This window comes from Cervus canadensis, chromosome 1, assembly GCF_019320065.1.
Source record: "Cervus canadensis isolate Bull #8, Minnesota chromosome 1, ASM1932006v1, whole genome shotgun sequence".
Lineage (NCBI taxonomy): Eukaryota > Metazoa > Chordata > Mammalia > Artiodactyla > Cervidae > Cervus > Cervus canadensis.
Genome location: NC_057386.1, coordinates 40098164 through 40121911, shown reverse-complemented (window position 1 = coordinate 40121911; position 23748 = coordinate 40098164). Strand labels below are relative to the sequence as shown.

The 23748-nt window shown below is 40.9% G+C and overlaps 1 protein-coding gene across 3 annotated transcripts in view; it reads right to left on the bottom strand.

Moving 5' to 3' along the window:
• FAM222B (family with sequence similarity 222 member B) overlaps positions 1–23748 on the bottom strand; it is a 55936-nt gene that overhangs the window by 14807 nt on the left and 17381 nt on the right. The window contains exon 1 of one of the 3 annotated variants that reach the window (XM_043479532.1): positions 20626–20882. The exons of the other annotated variants lie outside the window; for them this stretch is intronic. The gene's annotated coding sequence lies outside the window, so the exon portion shown is untranslated. Of the gene's footprint in view, positions 1–20625; positions 20883–23748 lie in introns of those variants that run through there. 3 annotated transcript variants of the gene reach the window in all.

The following is a 23748-nucleotide window of genomic DNA, read 5'->3' as shown; positions in this document are numbered from 1 at the left end:
GTTATGCCCCCTTGTTACCAGACTCCACTTTATAAAATACACCCAACAGTGAAAATCCTCAGTCCATGCATCTTGAGAGTTATGATTAACCCTGAGAAACTGCATTCATTCAGAGAGTCATCACGATCTCTTACTACTAAGTTTTCTCATCCATGAGGTAAAGGCTCGTCTAAAAAGACTACCTTTCAGGAGCGGGGGCAGAATTCTCATCCTACTGCCCCCCATTCCTTTACTCCTGGGGCCCAAGAAATTAGGTTAAAAACCAAAGGGAATACTGCTCTGGGGAAAATAAACAGGGACAAAGAAGGTAAAATATTACATGTTCATCAAACCAGACTCTGCAGAACCAGTCATCTTTAAGGTCTGTGTCACTGAAATCATCTATTCAAACAGATAATTCTGTCAGTCCAGGTAACTGGCAACTTCCACCTACCTTGTACTTTTCACTACTAACCCAATCTCAATAACATTCAGTCACTGCTCAAAGGCATCTTTCTTCTCTATCTTTAACACAATAGGGGACTTATCACTAGCAACTGAGACCTCACAACTCTAAGCTGGGAGAAAGAAAGGGCGAGAAAGATGGACGTTCACTCTGGACTAACTTTGTTGAAAGCCCAGAAGTACCCCTGCTGCAAACCACCTCCACAAAGCTGAACACATGAGGCTCAAGGGGTTTGGGAACATTATTTCTAACTTCGCTTTAAGACCCATCACAAAAGGTTCTGCTCCTCTCCTATTCCCCCCACCCCACCCCACCCCACCCCCGCGTCACTAAAGGCGCTTCCTCTGCCAGCACTTTCTTTAGCATGAACTTTCTTTCCTGGATCCTCTCATTATTTATTTCAACTAAGGACCAAAGTGCTTGCTTTCTCCTGAATTTGTTATTCAGGACCCAGGAAAGTATTTGCCCTGGACATTCTAACCTTTCAACTCGAGCTTCTGAAGACTATCTTTTATTTATCCTTCCCCGTTACAGGGTCAGGACCAAGATTATTCATGTAACAGATGTTTAATAAATACTGCTGGCTCACATTCCGAAAGAATAGCATATACTTTAACCCCAGGGTCTGGAATTTATCTGAATTCAGGTCCTTGAAACACATGAATAACACGAGTGCCAAAAAGCGTCTGTGCCGGTGTGTGCACAGGTGCCTTTACTCTGGGAATGAGAGCAGAAGAGACAAAAACTGCCTAGGTGCTCGGAAAAAACGGCCCAGGTACCACCACTGCACTGTACTGACAAGTATCCTCTGGCTTCGGTACATTCTACCACTAGGTAGGAATCAGTGTTCCTAAAAATGTGAACTGAAGGTTACAAGCTGCTAAATCGGAATCTGCAGTTTCTCATTATTGCATGTAATAGCCTTCAGTTTCCTAACAGCGCTGTATCACTGTAACTTAAGCTGAACCATTTCAGAGAGACTGACAACCTTTGTACTTAACCACCTTCATAATCACAAGCAGAGCTGTCGGGCTGGTAGGGTTTTACTCCTAGGTACCTGGGACTGTGCACAGGAAGACAAAGAAATTAGTAAGAAATCAGAAGAAACCGCTTCCTTGAGATAATACACAAATATTGGATTTTTTCCTTTTACAATTTCCTGTAGAAACCTGTATCAAATCACAAAGCTTTTGATTATTACTCAGATGAAATATAATTAAGCAAATAACCTATAATTAAGTGGCAATTTTTAATCTTCAAAGCCCTGCATCCCACATGAGTTCATGAAAAGCTGCCAGAGAAGCACAGCTCTCACACTCAGGGAAACTGAGGCAACTGAGTTAAAAAAGGAAATCTGTAGGAAAGATATCAAAGTTGGGTGTGATTTTAAGGCTCAGAGTGTCTAAAAAGTCCTGTAATAGGCACTGACTGAGCTCAAAACAAGTCATACCATAGACAGGCATTTATTCTTGATAAAAATGAAAAAAGGCAGGTCCTCAGTATAGCTTCTGTAATCTTATAGATCAAAGCCACAACATGGAAAAAGAATTTTAAGAATTTAGCAGGCTGTTTAAAAACCTTGGCAAGCATGTGTTCAAAGAGCAGCTAAACAAGCTGCTTACGCAGGCCCTTCCTCCTCCCTCAACTGCACGCAGGCCGCGTTCTCCAGGGACTCTCTGGCCCGAGAAGGCCTCTACCTCAGTCTAGACTCTGGCTTTCAAGTTTGAAGGGTGACAGAAATTTAAGAGACTTAAGGTCATTTAGAAAGCCTGCCACATTAAAAAAAAAAAAATTATTTTACTGAAATATAGTTGATTTAAAAGTTGTGTTAATTTCTGCTATACACCAAAGTGATTCAGTTCTACATATATATATATATACACACACAGATTCTTTTTCATACTCTTCATTAGGACCTTGCTGTGTATCCATTCTATATATAATAATAGTTAGCATCTGCTAATCCCAAACTCCCAATCCATCTCGCCCCCGCGCCCCCTGCCTTGGCAACTGTAAGTCTGTTCTCCATGTCTGTAAGTTTGATTCTGTTTCATAAATAAGTTCATTTGTGTCATAGTTTAGATTCCACATATAAATGACAGCATATGGTAATTGTCTTTCTTTTCTTTTTTGGCTGCGCCACACGGCTTGTGGGACACCCTCAGTTCTCTGGTCAGGGATCAAACCCAGGCCACGGCAGTGAAAGTCCAGAATCCTAACCACCAGGTCACCAGGAACTCCCCTTGTCTTTCTCTTTCTGACTTATTTCACTTAGTTTGATAATCTCTAGGTCCATCTATGTTGCTGCAAATGGTATTATTTCATTCTTTTTTGTAAGGCTGCTCCATTTTGAGTACATAACTACAAGGTATGATTCTAAGACAAGTCTCAATGAGACTGTTTGGGTCTGTGTGTGTTTCTTCACCCCGCTGCCCAGGTGTCTCCCTTTTCTGGGTCTAAACTGCATCACCAAAAGCTCACTGCTGGGTTTAGAAATTTTGAGAGAAAGTTATAAACCCGTATTTTTGCTATGTACTGAGTAACACTGATTTATACTAAGAGGGTAGTTTGTCAAAACTGCAGAGAATGTTTTAATGAAATTTTTAGCAGGTGTTGAAGAGTTATGAATGGAAGCAGGGAAGGAGACAGCAACAACATGTGAATGAATGTATGTTAGTGAAGACACAAATTCCATCAAAGTTGTTGGAGAAATGTAAGCAACTCCAAACATACAAGGAAATGGTGCAACTATCTAATAATTAAAGAAATGTAAATTAAACAGATGAAATTTTATTTTTTGCTTAAAAATTGACAAACATGTTTGAAAAAGAGTCTAAAACACACCAAGTCAAGGATTCAGTGAAAAGTCACTAAAGAGAGATGCTAAATTGACACTTTCTAGAAATAAATATGAGCAGTTTTTAAAATACTCATACTCTTTGATAGAGTAATTACACTTCTAAAGTCTAACTTAAGGAAATAATTAGAAATGTAAACAAAGATTTACACACAACTATCTTCACTACAGTATGGTTCATAATTGTGTGAAAACTCCAACAATCTAAATGTCCAAAGGCAAGGAAATCATTATATAAATTATGGGATATTCATCTAATAAAATTAGTATAAGCCTCCCAAATTAAATATATATACATAATCTCATTAAAGAATATCTAAAGACAAAAATGCTTATAAATGCTGGGTTTAAAAAGTACATATAATACATAAATATGGTATAATAGTCTTTTTATAAAATTTATCATATATATGTGAAAATTATGAAGTCATTTGTATTTGACCATTAAATGCATTACAGCACTCTGTGGGGATAAATTCTCACTCCTGGATTATCTAGTTTAGGATAACATTCTACTCAGCTTTCATTTCTTGATTATAAAACCAAGAGAGCCAAAGAAGTCAACAGAATTTAGGAAAAAACTGGGTGGCAAGGGCAGTCATTTTCTGGTAAGGTTTCAACAGCAGAAAATTCACATACAGAAAAGCGTCCAGTGCAGCTCAAATTACCTGAAGAAACCTGGATTAACAAGAGGCACAACATCGAAGTAGCTAATAGACAAGACTGGGTTTGAATTAGAACTAGACAAGACTACGCTCTCTGCTCCCTACCCATTGTGTGACCTTGGGGAAAAAAACTTCATCTGTAAAATGTTACCTACATCATGGGATCATTTTAAGGATTAAATGAGTTTAAATCAAGTGTTTAGGACACCAGTGTGAACACTGTTCAAATGTTGGTTAATCTATCCTATAATCTATCAAAATCCAGGTCACTTTTTATTTTGCCACCAGAACTAAACCACCCTTTTAGACTCTACAGCTCTTTACCCTTTGAAACATGTTTGCCTACATTATTTCACTTGAAACTGAAAGCAAGCTTTTAATCCAGATGAAATAAGTATCATTCCCTTTCCACAGATTAAGAAACCCAAGTTCAGAAAGGTTAGGTAATTTGTCCAGTGACACACAGCTGGGATGGTGAACCTCACAGGACAGTCTCTGTCTTAACTCCCAGGCCTGTAGCTCATTTCATCAGACAAATATTTTCTAATCCACAGGCTTTAAAAAAAAAAAACACCCACAAAGTAACAGTTAAGAATGCGTATTGTTTCATGACTCTGTCCCAGCTATTTAAATTATAAGCCTATTTACTGGGATGCAATCTTCACTGTGGGCACAGACAAAGACGTTCAGAAAATGCTGCCGATCAAGAACCACAGCTGCCTCTCAAGCCAATATTTACTGAGCACCTATCACAGCCCTCTTCCTACACCATTATATACAACACAAACATACAATTCTAGGCCATGGCTTTGTCTTTTAAGTGTAAATGTAATTATTGACTCTCCTATGGATTTGGGGAACCACCTGCCGCAGATCAGCTCTTCACTCTGTAACTCTATTATACTTTGGCTAGTCTAACACTTTGGAAAGGGCTTTCAGTGAAAATTCCTTTAAAAAAAAAAGGAGCAGGGGAACAACTTTAACCAGGGTAAGAATGCATTGGGAAAGTAACTACATAAAGGCAAAGGAAAGCTTTAGGTTTGAGCGGTCAGACTTCTTCCCAGGAGAAAGCTTTATCATTCACACTGAGGAAAAGTGTACCAGAGAATACTACAAGTAATGATCAACAGTTACCTCTCGTTCTCAAGCTACTCCCGTTCAGGAAACTCTTCCCCTCCTATTCTCAGACTCTTTCCTGAATGGGAGAAGTCAACCCTGACTAACTCTGAACAAACTCTCAACTCATACCTTTTCTAAGTTGGTTTCCACTTTGGACACTCACACGCTATGATGGAAGCTGGGTATCACAGAGCTGACCAAGGTCTCTGACAGGAAGCATCTCTCTGTTCTTTAAGGTGTTCTGAGTTCAAGGGTGAAAAGGAGCTAACCCTTTTTCATGGCTATGCATCTACTCTATCTACTTTGTATTCATTTGGTCTATTACTTTCTTAGAACCAGCTCTCTGTACACAATGCCTTGAGCTTACGTGCCTTAGGTTTCTAGTGTAGAGTTTCAGTAAGGCTGGTAAATTCAGGGCAGGCAGGGGATGTTAATGCTTACAGTAAACATACTGCCCTTCACTGTATCTCTAGTCTGCTGCCATCCAGGGTTAGTGTGGCAATAGGCAGATTCTAAGGTTACAGAACAAGGCATGACTGACATACTAATTTGTTCTGTTCATTTAGGCCCTTCCTTCTGCCCCCACTCCCGTATTCTGGCCTGGAGAATTCCATACACTGTATAGTCCATAGGGTCCCAAAGAGTCAGACACGACTGAGCGACTTACACTTCTGCCCCAGCCTGAGTACAGGAGTTTGAGGAATTCTGATGTATAAGAACTTTGGGGGAGGGTTTCTACAGCCTTAGTGAAAATCAAAAGATCTTACCTTGCCATTTCACTGAGCCTCACTATCACCTGAAGCTTTATTCCACATACCCAAGGAAATACCAAGCTTCTGAAGCTAAAGGTGTCTCTGAAAGCAGAGAGACTGTTAAACCTCCAAAGGACCTAGGAACTGATAGCTTACGAGAAAGACGAGCAAGCCCTCCTCCCACACCCTGCAAACCCCACAACTAGCTAATAAAATTCAGAATACTGGCTATAGCCACAGGAGGAAGGAGGGAGAGAGAGCCAGTCCCTACCTGTGCTGGAAGAATACTTCAATAGCTAAACACCCACAAAAATAAGATTCTGCACTTAGCTTTAGGAGGCTTCCTCATTTCAGGAACTGCCTTGGGAAACAAAAGAAAAACTAACAAAATAGTTCTTTAAATTTTTCAAGGACACAAGGTAGCACAACTCACTCACAGATCAACCCATTAGCAGACTGGCCCTGAGAAATCCCATAATCATTCAGCACTGTTACTTGTCAGTGGGTGACTGGTCAAGTAAGTCTTATACCAAATATCAAGTCCCACCCAAACAAAACAATTTAACTCAAGATTACTTTAGCATTGAGTGAATCAGGAAAAATTATATAAATATATGGTTTATCTTACAGATATCCAAACAATCTGCCTTCCTTTATCTCAAAGATACCTTCAAGAAATGGTGGTACCAAATGAACATCTTATTGACAGGGGCAGGAAACAGGTTCTCAACTCTTCTATTCCTGGTACATGCCTCCTTCACTCGGTATACCCATTCAAGGTCCTAATTTCTACTCTATCAACTTCTCGCTCTGAGGTCTCCCTCACCGACTAAGTGTCCTAACCTACTTTCACCCAGTTCCCTCTGTCGGGTCGTTTCGATTGGATAAGAAACAGAAGGTGCCCAGAGTGCAGAGTGAGGAAGGTACTCACAAAACTGCAGGTGGTGAGCCCTGATGTGGGGGCCAGAACTCGAGTGGTGTGAGCGCACCCCCAGCAGGGGCGGATGCAGTGACTGCTTCTCATTCAATAGCAATGAGCCCCTACAGGGCCTGCTCAGATCTGGGCTTCTAATTACTAAATTCTCCACGAACAGGAACAAAGGCCTTTGGAGAAATGGCTGAGGCAGAGAAAATACTAGATGAGTCTGGTACATATTACAGCACAGGAAAGGAAGTGCTCAAAGAGTAACAGTGACATGTCAAAGAAGACAGAAGTGATAAGATGCTCAACTGGTGAGGGAAACTCCAGAAAGAGAAGTTTACACAGAAGAAATCAGAGGGAACACAGAATGGATACACTGAGTGAAGGAGGCATATACTAGGAATAGAGTAATTAGAAACTTTTGTTTTCTACAACTGTTCATAAAATGTTAGTCTGGGTTAGTGCCAACCAACCCTTTGCAATAAAAAGACAGTAAATCACTTAGGCACCTTTCAGGTTAAACATAGAGTTAAATTTTTTTTCTTAATTTACTGGCAAAATCTGAGATAATATGAATATCAAAACAAACAAAGATAGACTAAATTTAATAAAATGTAATGAAAGTGAAAGTCGCTCAATCGTGTCCAACTCTTTGTGACCCCCTGGACTATACAGTCCACGGAATTCTCCAGGCCAGAATACTGGAGTGGGTAGCTGTTTCTTCTCCAGGGTATCTTCCCAACCCAGGGATCGAACCCAGGTCTCCTGCATTGCAGGCAGATTCTTTACCAGCTGAGCCACAAGGAAGTCCAAGGATACTGAAGTGGGTAGTCTATCCCTTCTCCAGTGGATCTTCCTGACCCTGGAATTGAACCTGGGCCTCCTGCAGTGCAGGCGGATTCTTTACCAACTAAGCTGTAATAAGTTGACTAAAATAGGAAATCATGAACCCATACTAATGTAAATAAACTAGTAAACTGAAAGGCTTAAAAGGAAAATGATGTTTGCATCGTTTCGAACTGTCTCCTCCCAAAATAATAATTACAAAGGGAAGAGTAACTTTACACTGGAAGTGCCTATAAGGAACCTGTTTAATCAAGAGATCAAACATTCTCAGTAATGAGACAAATAAAAACTCTGCATTTCTGAAAATTATGCAGTAAAGAACACAGCATCATTCCTGTGGTATTCCTGCTGAAGATGTACAACCTAAATTAAACATGAGGAACCATTAAACAGTCCCAAATTGAGGACTTTCTACAAAACAACTGTTGGTAGTTGTCAAGGTCATGAATGTCAAAGAAGGCCTGAAAAATTGTTCTAGATTGAAGGAGACCAAGAAGACAAAGAAAGAAACGCAAGGTATGATCTTTTTTGTAATAAAGAGCACTACTGGTACAACTAGCAACATTTAAGGGGGGGTGCTGAGAATTACATGGTGGTAATGTTGTCACCATTAACTTCCTGATTTTGATGGCTCCATTGTGATAATGTTGGAGAATGTTCTTTGCAAAAACTAAAGTGTTAAAAAAAAAAACAAAAACAACACTAAAGTATTCAGGGATGATGAGGAATAAAGTGAGCAACTTACCCTCAAATGATTCAAGGAAGAAAAATACTCTTTGCACTGTACTTGCAACTTTTCTATAAATCTGAGATTGTTTCTGAATTTTTTTTATTAAATTGTTAAAACAAACAAACAAACCAAAAATAACCAAGATAGCAGTGCTGAAATCTGAAGGAGGGTAGGAGATCAAAAAGAAGAGTTGAAGAGTGTGGTCTGTTTGAAACCATTCTCACTGTGTTTTAACGCAGGTGACCCAACTCTGAATTGGTGAGTACTGACACTGGGGTTCTTGCCGTCGGGAACAGGTTTCCTGTCTCTTTCTGCCTCATCAACTTCTAATTTCTTTTCAAGATTTATCTGAGTAATATTTTCTCCTGTGTCTGCACTTACGACTCTCTCCCAGCCTCAACTCTGTGCTGGCAGTCCTTCCCCTAAGTGGCATTCACGCAATTCTCCTACCCAGAGGAGAAATTCATCCTTAGAAAGATTCCAAAAGTAATGTCTTATCCTGAAGGAGGAACTATTAATGATCCTCCTTTCTTCAGGCCTGGCATTCGCTAACATCCCCATCAAGTTCATGTTTTAATAAAGAGTTTTTTCAAGGCCCTTCATTATAAACACATATAACTCCCCTATGCTCCAAGGGAAGACCTTCTTAAACCTTCTGGAGTGGAACATGGTTTTTACTCTTTCCTCCCACTATATAAAAAGTTTCAAATAACATCATAAGCTTTATCTCCAGACTTCCTGAAATGTAGCAGCTATTACCAGCTTCTCCACTTTCACACCAATGGCAGCTGGCAGGCAGTCTTAGATATTCTACAGCAGAAAGGTTTTCAGTAACAATCAATGAAGAGCTTTGAAGCAGTACAAAGATGATGCTTATCACTCATCCTTTCCTCTTCTTTCTTATTTAGGGTGATTACGGAAGTTTTGGAGGAGGAACAACTATACTGCAGCCTGTCTCCAAGCAGCCATGAACTCTCCCCCTTATTTTTTCCTGACCAGGAGGCCTGTGGAATCTTACTTCCCCATCAGGGGCTGAACCCAGACCAATGGCAGTCAAAGTGCAGCGTCCTACCCCTGGGCTGCCAGGGGACTGCCCTTCCCTTCTTTTAACAAAAGCAGACTCTTAAAATGCACTCCTTGGCAATTTATCCTCAACAGAAATTTTATGCAGCCACATCCATGACTATACCTAAGGCGACTGACAGGCCCTTGGGAAGAGAGCCTAGCAACAAAGGACACGAAGGTGAACGACATCCGAAATGAAAGCCGCAGCAAGTCACCTGGAGACCTAGGGACAACCTGAGCTGGAACCAGCTTCGGTCTTCTCATGTTAAAGAGAGAAAATTTTGCTTACAAGCATATTCAGGATAATCACCAAACAGCAATAGAGAAAAGGAAACAGTAAAGGAACTTCACCATCTTTAGAGAAAAACAAACAATTTTCTCTTGTTTCTTCCTTCTTTTTCTACATAGCAAGGATTGTTTCCAAATATATTATGCAACTTTCTATTAAAATCACAAACTGGAATTCCTACAGAGCTTATTAAGAAACGTATCCTCAGTGTCCTACTGATTTTAAAAGTGCTCAAAAAGTTTTCTTTTGCACTCTGAAGAGAATTTCCGATGCAAGCAGAGGACTAAAATGCACCTTGCCAATTACAGTAATCTTACAACAAGCACATACTGCTATGAATGACATTTAGTTCCATCTCGGTCTGTTCTCCCAGGATAAGCAGCAATGAACTCAAGGGTATGATCTCAGAATATAAAAAGCCATTAAGGCTGTTCTTAATAGATTCTTTTAAAATATGATCCTACACAGCTCTTCAAAAGGACAGTATGCTTTAATTCTGAGATGGATTTTTACAATGGTTTGACCTCCTCTTTAAGAGAAGTCTGGAAAAAGAAGTAACTGCAGTGGCGGGGGGGGGGGGGGGGGGGGGAGCGAAATGTGTCACTCTGGTTATTAAAATCCATCAAGTTCATACTTCAGCCTTAGGATAACTGCAGCCAAAAAACTGACTTGCAAGTAATTATCACCACTATCTGCAATAAAAGTTAATTGGACATAATTGAACTAACGCCCTAGTCAGAGGGAAGCTGCAACTGGCGAAGGGCCCACTCCTCCTGCTCCTTCAATCTGCAAATGAAACTGCTAATGCTAATTTGTGGACAAACAAGAAATTGCTCTCATGGCTTCCCCACTGCAAATCACGAGGCAATTCCAGCTAATGCCCAGGCATGTTAGGCCAAGAGAAAAATCATTAACCAATGCTTCCTTTGATAAAGATGGATTTTAACAATAACCAAGCCCATCAGGCTGAGAGTTGCTGAGAATTGTTAAATTTCTCCCAGATGCCCCAAGCCAAGCACTGTGGCCTGATCTCTGCACCCCAGCACCATACACGAAACGCCCCCTGTACCACTAGCATGTGGTATAAGACGAAGAGACATTATGCAAGGCCAGGAGCTACTGTTACACAAATAATTTATCTTCTTCTAAGAGAATCCTTGGGTAATCTCATTTTTAGACAGGCAAATGGCATTGCTGATCTACTTCAACAGCAAAGATTAAATTGCTTCTGAATGAACTCTGGAATTGATAGATTCCTGCTGCCCGACTCATCCTGCCTTCAATTTTGGACAAGAACTGTGCCCTTTCCCCTGGAATTAGTATCAGGCCTTCTGCCTTTCAATTCTGTCTACAGCCCAAGGGACTAAGACTCCTAGGGATATTATGCAGTCTTAGGTAGCCACTCATAACAGAAGGGGAAAACTGTGGTCTTTATATCTACAATGACCTGTAAAGTGGGCAGAAGGCAGTAATTTCCTGAGGTGACAGAGGGTAAAAGAGAAAAACAAGTACAAAGTACTCTGTCTGCTTATTTTTTCTTAGGTGGCTGGGGCTCCATCCTGGCAAGGAGGTGGCTAGAGAAATTAATGCAATGAGAACCTTCCCTGAGGAAGCAGCTGGACCACCTGTCCCTTTGGTACACTTTTCAATAGAAGTTATTTTGGAAGGTTGCAGTTTACTTCCTCTAGTCATCAAAATACAACATTTTCTGATGTGAAATATGAAAAGCCTAAGAACAGATTGGCTAGGATGTAAGAGAGGTACCTAGAAACTGTAACACGGATAGTAAAGTGAAATAAGAGTTTAACCTGAACAAAAGAGCACTTACTAGGAATGCCATTCATTCATTTGTTCACCAGGCACCTATGATGCACCAGGCACTATGGCAGTAGAAGTACTATGTATTAGGAATACAAATATGGCAGACAAAATCCCTGATGAGATATGTGATTAATGTGATCATTTCACGATGTATACAAATATCAAATCATTATGTTGGGGGACCTTCCTAGAAGTCCAATGGCTAAGATTCCTTGCTCCCAATGCAGGAGAGGCCCCAGGTTTGATCCTTGATCAGAGAACGAGATCCCACATGCCGCAACTAAGACCCAGTGCAGCCAAATAAATATATATATTTTTAAAAAATCATTGCTGGACACCTGAAACTAACATAACATTGTATTAACAACTATACCTCAAGAAAGGAAGACAGACAAGCAGGAATGAAGGGAGGAAGGAAATCAGAGTTGTTTCAAAACGAAAATAATGAAAAAAATACCTACAGTAAACAATTATAAAGACAGGAGAAAACAATACGGGTCATTGAAGGCTGAGCAAGAATTTACTGGATTGAGACAGTTAGGCTACTCTAGACAGAGAAAACCAGCATAACGAAAGGCACGCAGTTGTAAAACTAAACAACTTGTTTGGGGAACCACAAGTATTCTGAGATGAGGAGAGTGTTGGATGTATGGGCTAAACTTGGGAGATGAGCCTGATGTGTTAAATTATGAAGACCCTTATATTTCATACAAGAGGGACAGAAGAGCAGATTAAAAGTAAATTAGCAGAAAAGCATCCCTGACATCATATAGAGTAACTATAATGATTAAACGAGATTATATTTATAAAGTGCTCAGTACAGTGTCTATGCTCAATGATGGTAGTTGTAACTATTATTAGCTAGGCTAATGTCAGACTTTATCCTGAAACCACGGGAGATAGGAACAGGTTTCAAAGAGAGTAACATGATCAGATGTCTATTTTAAATAAATCTGCTGCAAGTGTGAAAGACAAATGGGAGATGGCACAAGTCAGTTAAGTGGCTATAGTGATTTCGAGGTGAGAAATGATGAAGATTTCAAATAAAGGTGTCACAGGAGGGCTGTCATACAAATGAGGGAGCAGCTTTATCTCTGAGCGCCAAAGATCAAAAATAGGTTAATAAATTAAACTCTGAAGATAGGCAATTTTAGACGAACATAAATAATAATTTGAGCTTGTTCAACAGTGGCACAGCACTAGAAACGCTGAAGCAAAAGCAATGACCCATTCATTAAGAGTGACAGGAAAAAAAAAAAGAGTGACGGAAAAAGAGTTATTTTCAGTAGCTAAAACTGACCACTAAATTCAACTTTCAGATTCCAAGAATCTAAATCATTTTGTAAAATCATTAATAATTGCTTACATTTGTAGAGAGGTATACAGTTTTCCAAGTGCTTTCATACTGATTCTCTCACTTGAGTTGCTCAAATGCCTTATGAGATCGACTAGGCAGGAATCATTAGTGCCATTTTCACAGAAAAACTAGGAAAAGCTAGTAAGTGCCTGGAGTACAACCAGATTTTCTCACTCCTGGCTCTGTGCTCTTTTCCAGTCTCACCATTGCCTCCAATATGGTACCAGTGCTGAAAAATCCATTCTGAGAAACCATCCTTCTTTGGTTACCTATTCCAACGTTTATTCTTAGAATCAGTAAATTCTTCTGCATGTTTTATTTTCGTTGTTCAGAAGTTTCAGCCTATTTCTCTGCTCTCTTCGAGATGAATAAGAGCTAGTCATCTATCTTCATTCAATGTTCCTTCATATTTACATACTATAAAATGTCTATCATTTCTCTAATCTAGGATAACTAACCCTAATTATTAAAACTCAATTAATCCCAATTATTAAAACTCAATCCTTGAGTTTTTTCAAAAATGTTATTTCCTTTAAAGTAGTTAAGTAATCCAATCCCTAATTTAATACTAGCTCCAGGAACATAATATTCTCTTCCCGTCATTCCAATTCCTAGATATCTATTCTATTAAAGATTACCTCCTCCAATTATTTGATACCAATATTTACTGAGCACCTACTATGTAGCAAGGTACTGCTCCAGAAGCTAGGGACTCAGCAATGAACAAACAAACAAAAACTTCTGTCTTCATGATGCTTCCCTTTGTACATGAGGTCAAGTGGGAGGATCAGACCAACAAATAGGTAAGGGACACAGACTATTAGAAGATGAGAAATGCTATGGAAAAAACGAATGAAGGAGTGTAAGGGGATGAGGGGGCCTGGATGGGGCAGCAACTTTAAGTAGCAAACGCAGAGTGTGGTCCTCACTGAGGAACTAGTTTCCACCATGCTTTCTGCCTGCTGGTTTCAGCACAAGGCAGCAGTACAGCTTTTAATTACATAAGAGATTTTTTTTTTTTTTTTTTTAGCAATTAAACTATAACTAGTTTAATTGCTAAAATAGTCTCCCCCCCCACTCTCAAGTTTAACTCTTAGGCACTTGTACATTTATTTATTTTTTTCAGTTCTCCCACTTTATTGCTACCAACCCATCTCCCTCCACCCTCGTGCACGCATGCTCAGGCATGTAACCCCGTGGACTGCAGCCCGCCAGGCTCCTCTGTCCATGGACCTTTCCAGGCAAGAATACTGGAGTGGGTTGCCATTTCCTTCTCCAGCACTTGTACATTTAATAAAAAGCAATTTATTCAACTTGTTTTAAAGAGTAAAATTTTGTTTCTGTAATGCTGAAATATTCCTGAAGAAATAATGTAAGAAGGTAACGGAAGCCCAAAGACCACCACTGTGCACACTCATACAAAGACTGCTGCTGGGTGCAATGAGTTTAATAAAGACTAGCATTTCCCTGGGAGAAGGCAATGGCAACCCACTCCAGTACTCTCGCCTGGAAAATCCCAGGGACGGAGGAGCCTGGTGCGCTGCAGTCCATGGGGTCACTGAGAGTCAGACACGACTGAGCGATTTCACTTTCACTTTTCACTTTCATGCATTGGAGAAGGAAATGGCAACCCACTCCAGTGTTCTTGCCTGGAGAATCCCAGGGACGGGGGAGCCTGGTGGGCTGCCGTCTATGGGGTCGCACAGAGTCGGGCACGACTGAAGCGACGCAGCAGCAGCATTTCCCTGCATGAGCAGTGGTAGGTAAAGGGCTGGCCAAAAAGTTCATTTAGGTTTTCCATAACATCTTACAGGGAAATGAAATAACTTTCTGGCTAACTTGATAGTTTTTTAACTAGTCGTGGAGAGCTGAAAGATGAGCAGGTGTGGATACACAGGAGGATGGAGGGAGTTGGTACAAACAGAATTTTAAAGAGCTACAAAACTGGTGTGCAGCCTGGAGTGGCACCAGCGTCTCACTTCCAGGTGCACTCAGGAGTCTCCCCAGAACATACTAGGAAAGGTAAGAACAACGGTTTTCAATTGGCACATCTGTCCAGCTTGGAGAAGAAACCAAAATTAAAATACATAGCTTGCTGGAAAAGCAACTTGTTCCAACTTAACTTTCCCACAGACTATGGAAATAGGCAAAGCACTTCTCTTAAGAGGAAAGGTTCCTTTCACCTCTCTGGGGAGATATCCCAACACAGTATCACATTCCAATCATAACATACCTCACAAGGATTGAATGAAGCCTAAGTACTAAAATCCTCAGTAAACGACTTTAGTGAATGCACAGTAACACCTGCCAGGACAGGTCAAAACCAAGATATAGAGTCATCATTAATCCACCGGTCCCACTTTCTGTTGAATGCAAGAGGTTCTGGGAGCATAAGATAAGCAAATGCCAAACCAGTGCCTTCACGGCTACAAAACTAATGTGTTCATTATAGTAAAACTACTTTCAGCTGCATAGATGGGTGATCCAGAAGGTCCATTCAGGAACCCAGGGAACTTGCCTTTTCCACTGATACACTGTGATCTGGGATGAGCTGCCTTCAACTTCTCATAGTCTTGATACCCTTTCCTTTTAAAACTGATTAAGTCCTACCCTTTATATTGTAATTGATAAATGAAATGCCAGTGGTAGTACTATAACTTTTGGGGGGGAAAAAATTAAGTTGTGACTAATAACTGCTTATGATTCTCCTCTGAAGCAACACTGATGAGTAAATCACTCCAATTCTGCAAGTGGCATAAAATCTGATTTTCACTCAGATCAGCAACTGATCCTCAAAACCACTTTGCTGAGTGCCAAGAAGTAGCGATTGGTTATGAAACCTTGCCTTTTAAATCTATTGGAATATTCAGCTGATCTTCAACAACAACAAAAGCAAGGGGTGGGTGGGGAGGGAAGACATTTTCCAACCAAACAGCACTTAAAGCAATCCTCAGTTTTGAATTTATAACTGATAGTACTTCTTTGATCACAACCCAATGTGTACATGGATTTCAGCCAACAGCTCCGATGAGGAGAATCCACAGAGCCCAGTGTTAGAAGAGGGGTTTACTTTGGTAATAGTTCTTTGGCTTGACTACCTACAGCCTGTCCATATAGGATGAGTGATTTGCATATCTGTGGGACAAGAAGACACCAACAAAGGAAACATGCCGGTGTCAAGGGTTAGTTTATCTACAATTTACCTGGAAAATCTCAGTTCTCCAGAGGACCTTGGTATAATTAGGTCCTATAACAAGGGTCAAGTCTTAAAATATTAAAACAAACCATCTCAAGGATACAAAACTGAGCTAAACCAAGCTGGTGGCAACCTCACCTACTTGGCTCCTGAATGATCAGACAAAGAACCATAATCAGTTTGTTCAGCTGGAAAACTGCAGTTAAAAAGCAGAGGAAGTTAAAGCTATTGCTTAAAAATATGGCCTATGAATATCTTTGGACTTGTCTATACCTTGCTTGTTTGCCTTTCTGCATGAATAATCAAGAACTGACTGTATTCTCTGATCAAGAATGAATCCTTAGCTATTAGAGTTCTCCCTGCCTGTTGGTAAAGGTGCCTCCTGCCCTTTCCAGCTGGTCTCACATGAAACAAACCCCGTCTATGACTACACGTGACCTAGTCAGCCAGTGTGGCTATCCCCGCTCCCTCTCCCCACCCACCCATCAGGACAAAATGTAATAAAACTTCAACTTGGCCTTTCCTTTATATCTCTATCATTCTTCCAGCATCTCATCTTGAACGTTCCTCCTTTCTCTTGATTGATAATGGCATCTTGGGTCTTTGGATTCTCTTCTCAAGTACAGAAATAAAAACAGCTTCTCAGGGCAGAGACGTGAAACTTTCAATCATTTCAAATAGGGACCCTGAAAGGAGTTCTTGCAGAAGAGAATCAAACATACTAGATTCAGAGGAGGGAAGAATTCCGAGACCTTGGCTCTGGGTCTGGCTTCACTACTAAATCACTTTCTAAGTTATTTAGACATTCTTGAGGCATTAGTTTTACCAACCTCAGAGAAATGCTGAGACCACTAAGAGACTGCTTATTTAATTCACTGGATGAAAACTAATCCAAAAGTAAAAATATTTATGTTAATACTGGAAAGGATTCTTGGGCTGAAGGAACTCTTGTCTTAACCTTTTATGAGTTGTTATGTAAGTATTCCCTACAACCCCCATTTAATTTCAAAGTATAATATGTACTCGAGGTACCAAATAATTCCTAATTCCTTTAAGTCAGGCTCAGCTTCTCTCTTCTATTACTATATATATTTACAGATAATGAAATCACTAATTAAGCAAAATTCTAAGATATGGCCAAACAAAAGGACTGTCCATTATTCACAGAATGCTAACACAGAGGACAAAGTTGGGGGAGGGAGCAAAGGCCTGGATTCTAAGAAAACAGATGAGCTATTTGGGTGTTTGGCTTACAAAAACAAAGCAAAAACAAAAAGATGGATTAATAGTTTATATCTAAAAGGCAACTCTATTTCGAATGGCTCTAACAATCCCATAATAAGCACAGTATCAAACACAGTCAGGGTAATTAATTCAGTGGACTCTTCCCCTTTCACCGCCAGATTGAACAGCTCTGAGGATAATCTCCTTCATTCTCCCAGGGCTCAGTTGGAAGATTCATTATTTATGCCCTCAATTGTTTACTCTGTCCTATTTTTCCATCCATCCAGGCCCAAGGGCAGTGTTATCACTGGCCTGTTTCCAAAATGAATGTATTAGTTCCCTGCCTTACTAGTTACAAACCCAAAGATAATCAAACAGTGGTTATCTTAACACTGGAGAGCAACCCCACCCCACCACTTGATCCAGGAGAGAAGTTAATGACAATGCTGACCCAGGTTACCAAAAGCTGTTATTTTAGATGGATGAAATGAGACACATTAGTTTTTCTAGTCTTTTTGTTTTTCTTCGACCACTGAGCAACATATATGCACATCCAACAGGATTCTTAAAGGGCAGTACCATTAGAAAGACAGCTCTGGCCCTCACCAAGAGCAGACCTGTAAACTATGAAGGATTAAACTGATTGAGATGCACTTTGCCTAGCAACCATTCATTAGGAAGAGTTCAGTAACTCACCAGCAATCAATTCCATGTCCTTATCTAAGCCATAAACAGATAACAGACTCCACCAAGTCCTCTACCCTCTGGATTCAGACAGCAAACAACTTCCTTAAAAGACTCAGCTTCCAAAAGTCAACCCTTGGGGGAAGGGGTTGTGCTTAAACACACACAAAATATAGTCTCAGACACCTGACTGACAAAGCTGAATAGCTAAAAACTACCACCAGTCACATCTCCATATGAATGCATTCATTGTCTCTAAATGAGTCTCCCACACTGCAACATTCCTAGGTCTTTTTGCCTCTAATATTTTCTCACCTTGAGCAAGTCTTTCCTAGTTTCAAACCTGACAACACTCAAGCTGATTATCATGAGAATCAAACAACGCCAAGGGTCCAATCTTTTCCTTCACCTTCTCAAGGGAATCATTTTATACTTCAGATGTGAATGGGGGATTGGGCTTGAGTCTCCCTTTAGAGAGAACATAGGGCCCTCTTTAAAAAAAAAAAAAATCCTAAGCTGTGACTCACAGAAATAAGCAGGATAAAAACAGATTGCTAAAGAAAAATCAGCGAACTGAACCTCAACAGCACCATGTCCCCTTAACTTAAGAGATTATGGGATATCACGGCTTCATATAATTGTTTCCTCGCAAATGACCAAATCTGAATTTCCATCCTCCTTAAATGATACCTGGAGATCAGTATAGATACACACCTATCATTAGTTCTATACATAGCCTTTTGTCTCCTGGGGAAAATTCTTTGGGGAAATCACTGCACCGTGCAAAATATATACACAAATCTGTCAAGAAAATAGAAATGTAAAAACATTAAGTGAGCAAAGTGTAATGTAACTTTACAAAGCTGTATTAGCTGCTCACTCATGAGTAGACAAAAAATAACACCTAGATATCAAATAGGAGGTTATTAGTAGAAGCAAGTAGAAGTGGTGGTATATGCTTTAACATGGCCTCCAAGTGGATTTTGTCACTTTCTCAGCTTACCATATAGTTTAGACATCAAAGTGCACTTTGTTTTATACAATAGCTAGCTGCCAAAGCTTCAAAGTGATTTTTAACAGTTCATTCTCAGTAACAAGTTGGGTAAGAGAACATCTGGGGGTATTCGCTCTGCCTTTCAATTTAAATATGATTCATGGAGTCTTAAGGGATAAATGGGTAATAAACTAAAAACCCGAAATCTAACAAAGGTTTACTATGAATCTACTTTTTTCGCACAACTCTGTACTAAGGCTGCTTCAGATTAAAAAAAAAAAAAAAACTAGAATAAGTTTCCTGATTCCTGGTAAGTTTCCACAACTGAACCAATTTCCTACCCCATTATCTCTATTCTTTATCATATTTGCTTTTACCCCAAACTGCTCCTTATTGATTAGAGATAAAAATAAACCAATGCAAAGAAGAAACATTAATCCATCTTAAAATTAAAAGAGCTCCAGCATATCAATTCTATCTTCAAAACTGAACTCCAGTTAGAACAATTTCTGGAAACTGAACCCAGCTTACAAGAATGAACTCTCAACATTTCAATTAATATTTACAAAAGTGCTGCCAAAAAATGGACATGCATCCCTTCTGGCATTCTAGCTCTTTTCTAATCAACATTAGGATAAATCTGGTCCAAACACTTTTGGTGAAAATGCCCAGTTAAAGCAAGTTTACCAGGAACAATGCCGCTGAAAACACACACACATCCTTTGTTGCTATCATAAATTCTGAGTTTTCCCTCTTCAACTGATACCTTTCCTCTCTATTAAAAACCGATAAAGAGGTTCCTGATTTTGGTCAAAGATGAACTGTCCTTCAGGAAGAAGGGATCCATAAGTTGTAGAAGCAAAGGAACTCAAAACATAAATATAAATTGTAATGATACAGCCACCTGAATTCATGAGGGGGTGCTTTAAAAAAATTAACGACTTAAACAAAATTCATCTGGATTTGTTTAAAGTTTGGTTTTTGACGACAGAAACTAATCCCTCTGAGAGTCTGTGAATGAGAAATATACAGATGGAGAAAAATATGAGACTTTTAAGTTTCAGTAACGGTAAGGGAAGTTTGCTTGCTCGAGCTAGGTTTCTCCAACAGGGCTGAGTCCTACACAAAGCCGGTGACACTGTACTCGGGAGAGCGACTTGAGCAGAGTTAATCGCGAGCAACTACCAGGGTTTCCTTTAACCACCATCCGACGGAGGCTGATCCCTCTTTCCACCTCCTTCATTTTCAGACTCTTTTTGCTGATTAAGGCAGTCCCAAGTAGGAAAATGTTGAAGACAGCCTTAATGGACACGGATGCAGAACAGTTTCAAAACCCCACTCCTATCCTAGCCTGTCCTTTTTTTTTTTTTTTTTTTTTCCGGCTTACTGCATCAGATGCCAAACAAGAAAGGGCTCCTCTTTTCTTCTCTGTTCATTTTACTACGCGACAGACATCTACACATCAGTAAAAAGAGAGTCCTGAATCTCCTTACCCAGCTGCAGGGGTGAGATGAAGGGAGGGAAAGAAGAATGAACGGCAGAATTAGAAAATAAAAATAAACTGATTAAACGTGGAGCTCTTACTTCCCATTCCATTTCCCCTTTTCTCACAAGGTTAAGTCGGCTGAAGTCGGGGTCGGTTAGAAAAAGCACACACACCTTGAGCCCTGGAAGGGAGGTGAGGTTCGCTCCGCAGCGCTCGGTGGGGCTCCGGGCTCCGCCCCGCCCGCCTGGGGCAGCTCAGCCCTCCTCGGCCCCAGACCCGGAGGACGGAAGAGAAGGGGTTTCTAGCGGTCCTGGCAGGGGGAGGGGGGAGGCGGCTGCTCCGGGTGCCAGGCTCTCCGAGCGCAGCACTCCGCGGCGCGCCGACACCCCCTCCCCCAGCCGGCTGCCGCTCGCTCCCCTTCGCCGCCGGAAGCCAGCCCCGCCCCCTCAACTCCATCCCGGCCCTCCGCGAGCCCCCTCCAGTCCGCACAGCCAATGGCGAGCCAGGGAGCCAGCAGAGCGACTCACCCGACAGCCAACTGCGGAGGCCCACTGGGAGGTCAGCCGCCCGGGATAGGCCAGCCACCCACCGCCCCGGCCCCGGCACGGCTCCTCTTTGTTAGAGCTGCCCCCTCGCTCCAGGCCCCCACCCCAAAGCCGGCAGCCCGGCAGCCCGCAGCTGGGCCAGGTGATGCCAAGCCCCTTCCCCTGCGCCCCCCGCCCCCGCCCTGCCTGGGTGTGAGGAGTGACCCCCATCCAGGCAGTACCTCCCTCAGTGCCTCAGACTTGCATAGCAAGAGCCATCCGGAGACCTTCGACAGCAAAAAGATGCTCCCCCAAGCCTCTGCCTCGCCCTTCTTTTCTCAGACTAATCAACTGCACTCCCTCATAACCGTGCATAGATTCAGGTTTGCATATTAGATCAGCTGCACACATCAATCCACCCTGTCTGAAACTCCTGCTTCCCATGACGCAGAAATTAAGGTGGGAGGAGGACGCATATTGGGAAGGTATTTATCTGGAAGTTGGTGCGCTGGGAGAAGGGATACAGTAAATCACCTGCAACAAACACCACACACACACACAGCTGGATCCAACCCAGCTCAGATGCAAGTCATCTACATCCAATTAAACCCAAGCAAACCACTCCCTCAGCAGGTTTCAGCACAATTAGGAAACAAACATCTAAGTCCTGTTCAAGCCATACACCTAATATTAGAAAAAACTCTCAGCAATAGCCAGGCTTCCGCATAACTGGCAGGTTGCATCAACACTTCAATCACTAATGTCAGTGTTAGAAACCTAACACTGCTGGGATGGAATATGCTAAAGATTGTAGAATATTTCCTTAGGTATAGTGGTGAAGCAGTAGAAAGGGTTCATTTAAGAAAAATAAAGCAGGAATGCGGAAGGCAAGTTACTACCTACGCTGTCATTTTTGTCCACAAAGTTCTTGCAACTAATGTTAAGTGTCCACACCACATTCTACAAGCCCACTTAGTTCCCAAGTGCTAATACAATTTAAAAAATAAAGTTAAGTAGCCTTTTCTTACGTGGAGCTCAAAGCATTTCATATATATATGAACCTCAGTGTTCTGGGAAGATGGAAAAGGAGCTATGTGTCATACCTACTTAAAAGCCAGTTTGGGACTTCCCTTGTGGCTCAGCTGCTAAAGAATCCACCTGCAGTGTGGGAGACCTGGGTTCAATCCCTGGGTTGGGAAGATCCTCTGGAGAAGGGAAAGGCTACCCACTGCAGTATTCTGGCTTGGAGAATTCCAAGGACTGAAGAGCCAGACACGACTGAGCAACTTTCACTCACTCACTCTTGGGACTTCCTTGGCTAAGATTCTGCACTTCCAATGCAGGGGGCCCAGGTTCGATCCCTGGTCAGGGAACTAGATCCCACACTTCACAACTTAAGAGCTCAGGTGCCGCAACTATGACCTAGTGCAGTCAAATAAAAACATTAAAAAGAAAGCCAGCCCTTTTTTCTAACCCAAATTGAAAGGCTTGGGCTTAAACAGATTTCTGGAGAAACTTCATTAGTCTCAGAGACTAGGTTCCAGATAAAAAGAACTAAGCATGAAAATATTTTTATTTTAAATACTGCCCACAAAAAAATAAATAAATAAATAAATACTGCCCACAAAAGTGTCCCAGATTAGCTAATGAGTCTATTCCCTCCCCAAATACATCTGAACTAACCAAAAATCCTCAAAAGCACGAAAACAGTTACAACTCTCCATGGTGTTAGTCACACAGCTGTGTCTGACTCTTTGCAACCAACAGACTGTACCACTGATCAGAATGGCCATTAAAAAGCCTACAAATAACAAACGCTGGAGAGGATGTGGAGAAAAGGAAATCGTCCTACACTGTTGGTAAGAATGTAAACTGCTGAAGCCACTGTGGAGGAGACAGAGTATGGCGGTTCCTTGAAAAGCTAACACTGAGAGTGGCCATGTGATCCAGTAATCCCACTCCTGGACACATATCCAGACAAAACTGTAATTTGAAAAGAAACACGCACTCCTCTCCATGTTCACAGCAGCACTATGTATAATAGGCAAGATAAGGAAGCAGCCCAAATGTCCATTTACAGATAAAGGGATAAAGAAGATGTGATATATATATATATATATATATATATATATATAAACAGTGGAATACTACTTGGCCAGAAAAAGAATGAAATAATGTCATTTGCAGCAACACAGATGGACCTAGAGATTATCATACTAAGTGAAGTAAGTCAGAAACAGACAAATACCACATGACTTATATATGCATCTAAAATATGCAAGTAAATTTATTTACAAAACAGAAATAGACTCACCAACATAGAGAACAGACTTGAGGTTACCAAGGGGGAGGGCAGAGGGGAGGGATGGACTGGGAATGTGGGATTAGGAGATGCAAACTATTAAATGTAGAATGAATACACAACAAGGTCATACTGTATACAGCACAGGGAACTATATCCAATATCCTGTAATAAACCATAATGGCAAAGGAAAAAAATCTTTGTTGTTAAAAAATAAGTAAGCCAATAATTAAAAAGGCATTTTTCCCCATAAAGACCTGCCAGTGCCATTTTATAAAATTCAAACACCCAAGAGACAGAACACAGACTTTGATAAGAAAATTTATTACTTACTAGACTTAAAGAGAACAGATCTGAAAAAACAAGTGTGAAAGCTATCTGGGGAGGGGGAAAAAAAGACAATGCCTTGACTATTATTTCAATGTATCGAGATATTAACATTTTTTTTAATTGGCTGCACTTTCTCTTTC